General features: G+C 43.9%; 1 protein-coding gene across 1 annotated transcript in view; it reads left to right on the top strand.

Annotated features, from left to right (window-relative positions):
- Window positions 1–13,464, top strand: part of NALCN (sodium leak channel, non-selective) — a 297,953-nt gene that overhangs the window by 98,101 nt on the left and 186,388 nt on the right. The window lies entirely within an intron of this gene.

Raw genomic sequence — 13,464 nt, 5'->3', positions numbered from 1 at the left:
CACTAGGGATTTGGTAACTTTCCGGTGAACGCATGCACACAGGTAATAGACCAGTGGTACTGAATCAATGAGGAATTTTGTTGTTGCACGGAATCTTATAAAACTTTTCTTCTCCAAAGGCCTGAGTTATTTGGAGGGAAGGGGCAGTCAAGATCATACTTCGCTTACGTGGGTGCCTTGCCGTGTTCCTGGGAAGGAACTATGTGTAACATAAGTCTTCCTTTCTTTGTCTCTAAGCTTTCTAAGCTACGTGATGTAAGAAGAGTGGGTCGGAAAGATCCCCTGGAGAAGGGCATGGCAACCCACTTCAGTATTCTTGCTTGGAAAATTCCACGGACAGAGGAGCCTGGCAGGCTACAGTCCATGGAGTCGCAAAGAGTTGGACACGACTAAGCGACTAACGCGCTTTTACCCATAATATGGGGAAGGGTTTATTACCTGCTCCAGGATGAGAACATACCTTCTGTCTTTCCTCTGGGTCTTTCTCCAGGTGGGGTCTGGTACATTTCAAGGATTGACAATTAAGAAGCAAAATACTGTCTTCTGAACCATTACTGTAGGCTTTACTTATATGGCAGTTTAATCATAAATTTATTTGTTTCTATCCATTAAAAGGATGGATCAGAAAAAGAGGAGTTTATGAAGAATATTGATACTATTAAATACCATCCTGCGCTTCTCTTCCTGTCGTATATTTGATGGTGACAATGCTGCAAATAATTCAGTTTATATTCCCCCGTAGCTCAGTTGGTAAAGAATCTCCGCAGCGCAGGAGACCTGGGTTCAGTCCCTGGGTCGGGAAGACTCCCTGGAGAAGGAAATGGCAACCCACTTTGGTATTCTTGCCTGGAGAATCCCATCGACAGAGGAGCCTGGTGGGCTACAGTCCATGGGGTCTCAAGAGTCAGCCACGACTTAGCTTCTAAACCACCATAACTACCTCTACTACTGCTATTACTATAGTAATAATAATAACAACCACTGTAGTTACGGCAGCTTCCTGCCTAAAGAGTGCTTTCACTTACAAGATTCATTAATCCGCCAGCTGATATTTACTGACACAAAGATAGTTCTGAACAAGACAAGCATGGCCCCTCTCTTCATGGAGCTTACAGGGTCCTACAGGGAGTGAGGAGAAAAACCAGCATTGAATTATGCTCAGTCTTGTCCCACTCTTTGGGGCCCCATGGATTCTAGCCCTCCAGACTTCTCTGTCCATGGAATTTTCCAGGCCAGAATACTAAAATGGGTAGCCATGCCTCTCTCCAAGGCATCTTCCGGACCCGGGCATCAAACGTGCATCTCTTATGTCTCCTGTATTGACAGAGTCTTTGCCACTAGCACCACCTGGGAAGGGACAGCATTGAGCTAGCAATCCCAGGAATGATGGGTGTTCTGAAGAAGTAGCAGGGCGTGCTGTGGGCCCAGGTCATTTGCAGTCCTTGCTCCTCGGACTCAGTGGATGTCGCAGTATTTAAACCAAGACCAAGGGAATGGGGCAGGGAATGACTAATGGTGAGGCCAGTACAGCCCTGTGCTGTGGAAAAATTGGCATCGCCTACTGGCCTCCACAGAGAAGGAAGTGGAGACCCAGATCACCGCCTGAGTCCCTTGACCTCAACCAACAAGGAGACGCCAGGTCTCGTGCCTGGCCTTCCGGTTCCCTGTCCCATGCTCTCTCCCGCTGAGAAAAAGGTGCCAAGGAAAACACTAATTTGTAACAGAAATAAACGGTCAGCCTGCTAGGAGTGCCCCAGAGGCATCACTTAAAAGTCTAGTCAGTGTGTGTTAATAGATGCCTCAAGGCTGCCGTCTGGAATCTGGAGGCCCAGCCTCTGCACTGCGAAGATTTGAGCGGGCAAGAGTTAGCGGGCAAGGAGGTGTGGTGGGGGTTAAGGCACTGAGCAGCAAGGTCGGTGGAGGAGGGGACGGACCTCAGACCAGCCAGGCGTGGGTGTGGCATCGGGGAGACAGGAGACAGCCCTGAGCACACCTGGTAAACTGTATGAATGATGATGCATGTGGTTTGAGACCAGGGAGAAAGAAGGCAGACACTTCGGGATGAGGCTCCCTTCGGCTCAGCATCCCACATGGGGTCCTGATCAGGTCCTATGTTTGGTCCAGGAGGAGCCGATTTGAAAGAGTACCAATGAAAAGCGTGATGGCCCAGGGGTCACCTGTTTGTATCGGGCATGATGAGACTGTGACTAAAGAGAAAGAGCACACTTCTGGGTGAAAAATGAATGAATTCTTAATTCACTTATTAAAGAGAAAGAAAAACAAGTCAAGAATAAGTATTGAAGGTACAATGGTCATGAAATACTCACTCGGCTTTTACTAATGATTAACGTCGTCTAAAACTAGGAAACAGGAAATTTTTCATCTGAACCACCCACTCACTCACTGCCCCGCCCCCGCCCCCACCTGCCTGCAATGTCTTTCTGTCTGTCTTTCCCCACTTCCCGGTGCTCTGCTGAGAGGCTCATTGTCTGGGGTCTCCCTTTTCCTGCCTCAGGTCCTGGTTACGGGAACAAGATGGCTGGAAGTGATGGGGAATGTGAATAAGCCAAACCCCATTCCTCATTTCCTTTCATTTTTAATTTTTTTTTCTCTTTTAGTTTTTGTTAATGTGGAATAGAAATTATTTTTACAACTGACCTTTTTTTAAAAATTGAGATATGATTCGGATACCTATAAAATTCACCAATTTAAAATGCACGATTCAGTGACCTTTAGTACACTGAAAGAGTTGTGTAACCATATATACGTCAGTTGATTTTTGACAGGGTACCAAAACTATTCAATAGGGGAAAAAATAGTTTTTTCAACTAATAGTACTAGGACAACTGAATATCCACATGCGGAGGAATGAATTTGGACCCCTGTCTGATACACAAAAATTAATTCAGAGTGGATCACAGATGTAAATGTAAGAATAAAACTGTAAAACTCATGACACTAACAAAAAAGTAAATGTAGCCCTCAAATGATGAGAGAAAATATTTGCGAATCTGTTTCTGTTTGGGCTGCGACGGTCTCCAGCACAGGACCACTCACATAACCTCTCAGCCTGCCTCCCAGCTGCAGACGTCCTTACTTTGTTCTATGACGTAATACCCAAGACAGCATCTTTCCTATGATGTAATACTCAGGACAGCACCTTTTCTGAGGGCGAACAAACAACCCCGTTGTCACCTCTTAGAGAACAGGTTTTGAAGGTGGAGATATTTCAACTATGCTACTTAGCATATAACCTTGAGCGTATTTCTGTACATGGGGGGTAATACGTCCTCCTTGGCTGGTGAAAAATTCAGTGACTATGTATGTTCTAGTCAGGAATTGTTTCGTTGCGAGGATCAGACCATATGGTCTCAGGGAGTGCTTACTGTGAGTATAGCCAGGCCTGCCGGGGGACTACGCTTACACGATTTCTCATCTTTGTTTCTGATGGTGCATTTGTCTCTATTTTCTCACCGCAAAGACTAGCTTCCTTTTTTTTTTTTAATGCTTATTGCTCCAATATGGCAGATTATGATTGAGTTTAGTAACCTCCTGTTTAAGGGTTTCAAAGACTCACCTGGGGACTTCCCAGGGAATCCAGTGACTGAAACTCTTCGCTTCCAATGCAGGAGGCCCAGGTTCAATCCCTGGTCAGGGAACAGCATCCAACATGCAACAGCTTAGACCCGGTGCAGTCAAATAAATAATAAATCTTAAAAAAAAAAAAACAGAGACTCACAAGAAAACATCCAAAGGGGAGTCAGAAGCTGGGAGAAATTTTATCCAAACAGGGAGATTGGCCACATGTAGGAGGTCATGGGAATTGAATACAAGCAGCTGGTTCATTTAAGCAAAGCACAGGGCTTTCCTGGGGCTTCCCAGGTGGCTCAGTGGTAGGCGTAGTTCGATCCCTAGGTCGGAAGATCCCCTGGAGAAGGGCATGGCAACCCACTCTAGTATTCTTGCCTGGAGAATCCCATGGACAGAAGAGCCTGGAAGTCTACAGTCCGTAGGGTCACAAAGAATCGGACACAACAGAAGTGACTTAGCATACCTGCGTGCATCGAGGCAATAACGTAATTCTTCTATGTGGTGTGGCCAAAACCATTTAGAAATTTTCTTTAAGTGTGTCTTTCAGTGTGAGTCTCAGAAAAGTGAAAAGTTATAATGGACTCTTTGCATATCAAACAGTCACTTAGCTGTTTAAACTCGATTTTGGCATCAGCGACGGCCGCCCTGACGAGGTAACCATAATGCGTGATAAATAGAATGCGGCTAAATTGGAACTTCATTCCTAGACGGCTGCTGTGACTAGCCATTTTTCTCCCACCTCTCAGGTGGGAGTTTTCACCTCCTGACAGTTTGACAGATGCGGCTGCACCATTATGAGTCCTCTTGCAACACACACCCAGTGATCTGTTATCTTGAAGAAAGTCAGTGACAAGAAAATGAAAGTATGCCTGACACCTAGCCTGCCCGAGCTCAGTTTCTGTCCGGTAACACCCCCTCATGTGCCTCCTTCTATAAAGAACAGAGATGATAGGCTTTTAGCATAAGTAGGTCAAATTGCGGCAAAATTGTTACTATGATGTTTTAATGCTTTTCGAGGAAATTTCCATTGAAGGTAAAGATCGGAGGAGGGGTAGATTGTATGATATGTGTATTTAGAGAGAGAAAGAGACATCCTCGACGCTTTGATTTTTCTTTTTTTGGCCTTGCCACTCAGCATGCAGGATCTTAGTTCCCCAGCCAGGGATCGAACCTGTGCCCCTGGCAGTGGAAGCCCAGAGTCTTAACTACTGGATCGCCAGGGAAGACCCCTTCCATTCAGTTCAGTCACTCAATCGTGTCTGACTCTTCAGGACCCCATGGACTGCAGTAAGCCAGGCTTCCCTGTCCATCACCAACTCCCAGAGCTTACTGAAACTCATGTCCATCAAGTCGGTGATACCATCCAACCATCTCATCCTCTGTCGTCCCCTTCTCTTCCTGCCTTCAATCTTGCCCAGCATCAGGGTCTTTTCCAATGAGTTGGCCCTTTACATCAGGTGGCCAAAATAGAGGAGCTTTAGCTTCAGCATCAATCCTTCCAGTGAATATTCAGGACTGATTTCCATTAGGATGGATTGGTTTGATCCCCTTAGAAGACCCCTTAGGTGCTCCTTAAATATCTGTCTTCTTAATGAACCTACCCATGAATTGGCAGATAATTCCAAGAACTGACTGAGCCCAGGAGAATGTAGATTCCATCTGCAAGCAGTCCTCTTCTACCTTACAGTCCCGTGTGGGAAGATGGAATGGTCCAGCCACAAGAGTATGGCCCAGGAGAAGCTCGGACTGTTGGCTAAATCTCCCAGAGACTCAGCTTCCTCACCTGAAAAAATGAGCGCTGTCTCTCAGCAGCTTATAAGAATGAAAAATTATGCACAAAAAATACCTACCACAGTGTGTGGGTTGCAGTGGGCCGCTCAGTCCATAGAGATGGCTGTTGTTATCCTTAGTATACGGTTCTCTCTTAACTCTTTCACTTGAAGTGTTCTATTCAGTTCCAGGAAATCAGCTCTTATGCACCCAGGTAGTCCAGTGACGTCACAGCCTTCCCTTCTCGCTTGCCCTGCCCTCCGACTGTTAGAAGTGTAAATCTCAGTGTCCAGCAGACACGTGTCCAGGTGTTCTCATGGACCCATCACCACCCACCCCGCCCACCCCTCCCCATATGGAAACCAGGCTTTTCCTGCAACTCCAGAAACCTCTACACCAACCTGTAACGCACTGCTCGTGGTCCTCCCCAAATCTGACCGGTTTGCAAGTCTGTCATTAATTCAGTCTTTTGCATTTCTCCGAATCATTCCTTCCATCCCATGCTAAGGTCCTTGCCCTGAAAATCAGATCATAGCTTCCCCGGTGCAGTGACCTCTGACTACTTGATTATATTCGGTCGGTTTCCCTCTGCTTCCAGCTGTTTCCACGGTAGCTTTCATATGATAATCAGTGAGCAAATATTGCGAGGGGGATTATATGTGTATGTGCCCATGAGTGTGCTTTCATGCAGAAAAGCACAAAATCTCACACACAGCAGACACAAATTCTTACTCTCCCCTTACGCAGCTGTCAGCGATCCCTCCCCAAAAAACATGCACCCACACACACCCTCATCTTTATTTATTTTTATTATTATTATTATTTTATTTTCTGTCTGCTCCACTCACTATGTCAGATCTTAGTTCCTCGACCAGGGATTGAACCTACACTCCATCCATTGGAAGGTGAAGTCTTAATCACTGGATCGCCAAGGAAGTCCCTCCTCCTCATTTTTCTAACTGTAGAACAGAAAACGGGCTTGCCTGAGAGAATCTGCCTGCAATGAGGGAGACCTGGGTTTGATCCCCGGGTTGGGAAGATCCCCTGGAGAAGGGAAAGGCTACCCGCTTCAATATTCTGGCCTGGAGAATTCCATGAACTGTATAGTCCATGGGGTTGCAAAGAGTCGGACACGATTGAACAACTTTCACTTTCGGAGCATAAAACAGCTGGCTTGGAGAAATCTCTTGTCAGGGGTGGGGGGGTATGAATGGAAGAAAAAAATTATTCTATAAAATCACAGAATGAGAATTAAGAACAGGGAGAATAAAATAGCTAAACGCAATATAGCACAAGATGTAAGAGGGTAGATAAGTGTTTAATCAAAAAAGACCTACATGCATAGTCACCTGAGTAGTCTTGAAACCAGTATGGCCAAATAAACTAAGGAGAGGGCTCTACTGTGTACAACCTCAGTTGTAAATGTGCCATACATAGATATTTAAATATATATTGCATTCTATATATATTCAATATATATGCATTTCAAATAGTAATTATACTCAGAATAGATACCAGCAGATTAACAAAAAATAAAATGAAATTATTAGTGCTATTTTTTAATTTATTCACCTATCTTACTGCATTTAGATGATTTTTTTTGTCTTTGATTTTTGAGCCTCATTGGAAGAAAGAAATATTCAGATAATCTTAAAATTATTTGTTTCAGATGATCACAAACTAAATTCCTGTATCATTGTATATGTTCATCTTCTCGTCTAAGTAAGTCCTATACGAATGTCTAACATAGTCTTGGAAGGCAAATTTCCATCAAATATTTGTGGCATTGTCACATTTGGAAAAATGAGGGGTACTTTGTTCTTGCAGGTCTTGATTTCTGGGGTTAAATATGCAGCTTCTTTAAACTGTCATCCAGAGTTTGAAATTGCCATGTATTTTCTCAGTGTTCAACGCAATTGCTACCATCCTAGAGTCTGGAAAAGCAGCATGACTCTCTCCCTGCCCTAAGGCTGATGACACGTTTGGACAATGTAAAAAACTTCAGTCATTTTGTACTTGCTGTATTTCTGGTATGTTTTTTCCAAACCTGCAAATTTCTTAAATACTTGAAGGTTTTCAAAGTGAGTCTTCTACTTCGAGATACTATACTATATAGCTTAAATTTTTTAATTGATTTCTGCATTCATCAAATGTAACAACCTAACTCTTTTATGACATTGGGTATAGAGTTATTTGAGAAAAACACCTAATCAACTTCATTTTTGAGTTTGTGATTTCCCTCTTGAATTTAAAACAAAGGTTTTATGTTCACCTGCCCACTATTGAAAACTAAAATTAAAAAAATGTAAAAATAAATTTCAAGTGATTCTGTATGTAGACATTTTAATTAGCTTTGGAATGTCAATTGGTAGACAAACCAAGGGAACATTTCATGCAAAGATGGGCTTGATAAAGGACAGAAATGGAATGGACCTAACAGAAGCAGAAGATATTAAGAAGAGATGGCAAGAATATACAGTTCTTTTTTGTACAGAAGAATTGTACAAAAAAGAGCTTCATGACCCAGATAACCATGATGGTGTGATCACTCACCTAGAGCCAGACATCCTAGAATGTGAAGTCAAGTGGGCCTTAGAAAGCATCACCACAAACAAAGCTAGTGGAGGTGATGGAATTCCAGTTGAGCTATCTCAAATCCTGAAAGATGATGCTGTGAAAGTACTGCACTCAATATGCCAGCAAATATGGAAAACTCAGCAGTGGCCACAGGACTGGAAAAGGTCAGTTTTCATTCCAATTCCAAAGAAAGGCAATGCCAAAGAATTCTCAAACTGCCACACAATTGCACTCATCTCACATGCTAGTAAAGTAATGCTCAGAATTCTTCAAGCCAGGCTCCGTGAACTGTGAACTTCCAGATGTTCAAGCTGGTTTTAGAAAAGGCAGAGGAACCAGAGATCAAATTGCCAACATCTGCTGGATCATCGAAAAAGCAAGAGAGTTCCAGAAAAACATCTATTTCTGCTTTCTTGACTATGCCAAAGCCTTTGACTGTGTGGATCACAATAAACTATGGAAAATTCTGAAAGAGATGGGCATACCAGACCACCTGACCTGCCTCTTGAGAAATCTGTATGCTGGTCAGGAAGCAACAGAACTGGACATGGAACAACAGCCTGGTTCCAAAGAGGAAAAGGAGCACGTCAAGGCTGTATATTGTCACCCTACTTATTTAACTTCTATGCAGAGTACATCATGAGAAACGCTGGGTTGGAGGAAGCACAAGCTGGAATCAAGATTGCTGGGAGAAATATCAATAACCTCAGATATGCAGATGACACCACCCTTATGGCAGAAAGTGAAGAGGAACTAAAAAGCCTCTTGATGAAAGTGAAAGGAGAAAGTTGAAAAGGTTGGCTTAAAGCTCAGCATTCAGAAAACGAAGATCATGGCATCTGGTCCCATCACTTCATGGGAAACAGATGGGGAAACAGTGGAAACAGTGTCAGACTTTATTTTTTTAGGCTCCAAAATCACTGCAGATGGTGACTGCAGCCATGAAATTAAAAGACGCTCACTCCTTGGAAGAAAAGTTATGACTAACCTAGATAGCATATTGAAAAGCAGAGACATTACTTTGCCAACTAAGGTCCATCTAGTCAAGGCTATGGTTTTCCCAGTGGTCATGTATGGATGTGAGAGTTGGACTGTGAAGAAAGCTGAGTGCCAAAGAATTGATGCTTTTGAACTGTGGTGTTGGAGAAGACTCTTGAGAGTCCCTTGGACTGTAAGGAGATCCAACCAGTCCATTCTGAAGAGGATCAGTCCTGGGTGTTCATTGGAAGGACTGATGCTGAAGCTGAAACTCCAATACTTTGGCCACCTCATGCGAAGAGTTGACTCATTGGAAAAGACTGATGCGGGGAGGGATTGGGGGCAGGAGGAGAAGGGGTCGACAGAGGATGAGATGGTTGGATGGCATCACTGACTTGATGGACGTGAGTCTGAGTGAACTCCTGGAGTTGGTGATGGACAGGGAGGCCTGGCGTGCTGCAATTCATGGGGTTGCAAAGAGTCGGACATGACTGAGCGACTGAACTGGAACTGAAGTGGAATGTCAATTAAAGTGTCTTTGAAGATCTTGGTTTTAAGTGTCCCGTCTAGTGTCTGTTGTTAAGACCCTCCACTGTTCACTGAGGTATTCATGAGGACAAGCAGCAACGCCCCATAATTCTGATCTAAGCACCTTTTGTCACAGTCTATTCAGTAACTGCTTGATCAGTGCAGCTGTAGTGGGAAACGTAGATAATGTTAGCACCTGTACTCTGGCATTGCACTTGTCCTTGACTACAAGTCAGAAACAGAGGACCCTGAGGCGGGGAGGCCCAGATAACAAATATACTGCTGCTGCTGCTGCTAAGTCACTTCAGTTGTGTCCAACTCTGTGTGACCCCATAGATGGCAGCCCACCAGGCTCCCCCGTCCCTGGGATTCTCCAGGCAAGAACACTGGAGTGGGTTGCCATTTCCTTTTCCAATGCATGAAAGTGAAAAGTGAAAGGGAAGTCGCTCAGCCGTGTCCGACTCTTCGCAACCCCGTGGACCGCAGCCTACCAGGCTCCTCTGTCCATGGGATTACAAATATACTGACAGAGGCTCGTTTCCAAGCTGTGAGTGCTCCTGCATGGCCCAGAGATGCTCGGTCCCTTCGTGGGAGGCCACCTGTGGATTTCCTTCTGCCCTCTCATTCTCCAAGGACATGCCTGGGGCAGGCAGAAGGGAAAGGCAGTTTCTAAGGATAGCTATTGGTTCTGTTTTTAATATTGCTATACAAAATGGGTGTATGCTCAGTTGCATCCAACTCTTTGCAACCCCGTGAACTGTATAGCCCACCAGGCTCCTCTCTCCATGGAACTCTCCAGGCAAGAATACTGGGTGGCTTGCGATTCCCTTCTCCAGGGATCTGCCTGACCCAGGGACTGAACTTGCGTCTCCTGCATGCTTTACCACTGCGCCACCTGGGAAGCCCATTGCATAAAGATATTTCCTGTTTCACACAAATCCTTTGTATTGGACAGAATTATTTTGTATATTGATTATAAAAGTAGCAACTATCCAGATGTCTTCTAAGGAGGGGGAGGGGAAGACACAGCACTTGCAAACGGGAGATTTATTTTAGGCTTTGTGCATGTGTTCTTGTTCTTAATCTCATGGCTCATATGCAGGATGGTTTCTGAGAATTCCACCTTGTAATTTACATTGTTCTCCAAATGTGTTTATTTTGAAATCTAACTAAAACACAGCTTTTAGTAGCTGGCTGAGACAGTGTTTAGTGCATGGAATTTGTTAACCAGGGTAGGATATTTTATTCATTCAAGCAGCGATTTAAAGAAAGATTTGAGGACTTCCCTGATGGCTCAGTGGTAAAGAATCCTCCTGTCAGGCAAGAGACATGGGTTCAATCCTTGATGAGGGAAGATCGCACGTGCCACAGAGCAACTAAGGCCGTGTTCCACAATTATTGAGCCTGTGCTCTACAATAAGAGCACTTCTCCCACTGCAGTGAGAAGCCAGGGCATTGCAGCTGGAGAGGACCTCCTGCTCGCTGCAACTAGGGAAAAGCTCAAGCAACAAGGAAGACCCAGCCCAGCCATAAATAAATAAGTAAAATTATGTTTTTAAAAAACCTGGAATCTTTAAAAACAAAAGAAAGATTTGAGTTCTGAACTGTACTATTGTGACCTCCTAGGCCACTGTTTTGATTTGTTAGATGTCTGCCTACAGAGTCTTCAGAATGTTTAAGGCACTATTCTATCGGAAAGCTTACTGAACACATGAATAGGAAGAACTCTTATGGAATCCTTAAGCATTCATGCCACTAAAAATGAGACAACTTAAGACCTTTTTGAAAATCTGTAAATTTCCCTGATCCCTCTCAAGATCAGTTATCTCTTTCACTTGATTTCTCCTCTTATATCTTCTTACCTTCCCCATAGGGCTTCTCTGGCGGTGCTAATGGTAGCGTACCCACCTGCCAGTACAGAAGACATGAGAAACTCAGGTTCAGTCCCTGGGTTGGGAAGATCCCCTGGAGGAGGGCATGGCAACCCACTCCAGTATTCTTGCCTGGAGAATCTCATGGACAGAGGAACTTGACAGGCTACAGTCCACGGGGTCGCAAAGAGTCAGACACGACTGAGCAAATAAGCACACACGCACCTTCCCCATAAGCAACTGACTGTATCTCTACCTTTAAATACCTAGAGTGTTTTCAAATACAGCAGTAATAATAAGTATTGTGGACTATAAGATGCCTGCTCCTACATCTACACCGTTTAGACTCCAGCCTGTTTAGACTCTATGCTAAACAACCTCATTTATATTCATGTTCCAGCCTAGAGATGTAGATGTTATCACACCCATTTCCCATGTAAGAAAACTGAGTCACAGAGAAGTTAAATCAGCACAGAATCAAGATTTGAACTCAGCTCAGACTGTCTTCAAACTTGATATTCTTTTCCTTCGTGGAGATCTTAGACCCTCCAGTGGGGAACAGCTTTCCTTCGGCTTTCAGATACAGGATTCACAAGCTTACGTCCTCTATCAAATCACAAACACTAGACATGGGAGCGACTTCTCACTCTTCTTTAATATGTGAATCAGAGTCCGCTGCGTGTTGACTGCCTGATAAGGGGCAGGAGAGCATTGGCTTTGGACTCACCTGGGACTAGTTTCTGACTCTGTGAACTTGGAAATGGACGCATCCTTACTTGTTTCTCCGTAGACGAGGGGATAACAAATGCACCATTTTTCACGGAGTTGTTGAGGAGTAAATGAAATTTTCACCCCAGCGTGTGTTTTGCTTGGAATGAGGCTTGGCACAAACTGAGCCCGCAAATATGAGCTCTTATTCTGAGAATCCATTTTGTCGGCATCAGTTTGAATTAAGTGAGGATCTCTCGCCAGGTTTGGCACAGACTTCTGTATTTGAAAACATTCCCTTCACGGTAGGACTCAGAACTAATATGAAGAAAAGTGACCTTCCCTCTTCTCCTGCATGAGGTTGGACTCAGTGTCCTTGCTTCAGAGCCAGCGTCTCATTCCACATCCTGAAACAAAGCAGGATGAAAACCTTGCTTGGCATCATGAGTTATATTTGCAGTAATACATTTTGCAGAGGCCTTGACTGGCAAGTGGCCTTGGGTGAAATCCTTCGATCAGGTAGAATTTTGGGGCACTGGGCAGATGCCTGCAGTTCTATTTCGTAGGAGGTGATTTGAGCCAGTGTGTGTCAGAATCACGAACAGGGCTTGGTTTAGTTTCCTAGTTCTTACCGTGACAAATTTCCACATACTTAGTGATTTCAAACAACCCAGATTTATTATTTATGGTTCTACATATCTGAAGTCCAAAATGGTTTCCCTAGGCTAAGATCAGGGTATGAACAAGACTTAGTACTTATAAAAATTTTAGGGGAAAAAAAAAAAAAAACGATTGCTTTGCCTTTTCCAGATTCTAGAAGCCACCTGCATTACTATAGTAAGTCTGTGCTGGTGCCTTCATGAAAGTGAAAGTGGAAGTTGCTCCCTTGTGTCTGATTCTTTGTGACCCCATGGACTGTAGCCTGCCAGTCTCCTCTGTCCATGGAATTTTCCAGGCAAGAATACTGGAGCGGGTTACCATTTCCTTCTCTCATGTGGTGTTTAGACGCTAAGCGTGTCTGACTCTTCATAATCCTCTCCAATGGTTGAAAACATGACTCACACTTCTGTCTCCAAGCCAAACTGGTTTGGTTGATTTTGATCTTAGAGTTGAAGGGGATAGGGAAAGTAGACATACATTTTTGTGATGAGGTAATATATTAATATATGGTCATAATAATATAGTTAGTATTTGCTATATATTTTATTGGATGATTACTTTTAGAATCATGAAATTGTGAATTTGTAAAAAATTTTATAGGTCACCCAGGTTTTTATCTGCAACTCAAGGAGTATCCTCGGCAACAGACCTTCTCAAACTTTAGGATCCACAGTAATCATGGCTAAAGATCCAGATTCAGTAGGTCTGGGATGGGGCCTGAGACGCTGCACTTCTAATACACTCCCAGCAAGCTGCTGGTCCAGGGACCACACTTTGGGTA

The sequence above is a fragment of the Oryx dammah genome, unplaced genomic scaffold (genome assembly GCF_014754425.2).
Source record: "Oryx dammah isolate SB20612 unplaced genomic scaffold, SCBI_Odam_1.1 HiC_scaffold_24, whole genome shotgun sequence".
In the NCBI taxonomy this organism is placed as follows: domain Eukaryota; kingdom Metazoa; phylum Chordata; class Mammalia; order Artiodactyla; family Bovidae; genus Oryx; species Oryx dammah.
This window is presented reverse-complemented; position numbering and strand designations above follow the sequence as displayed.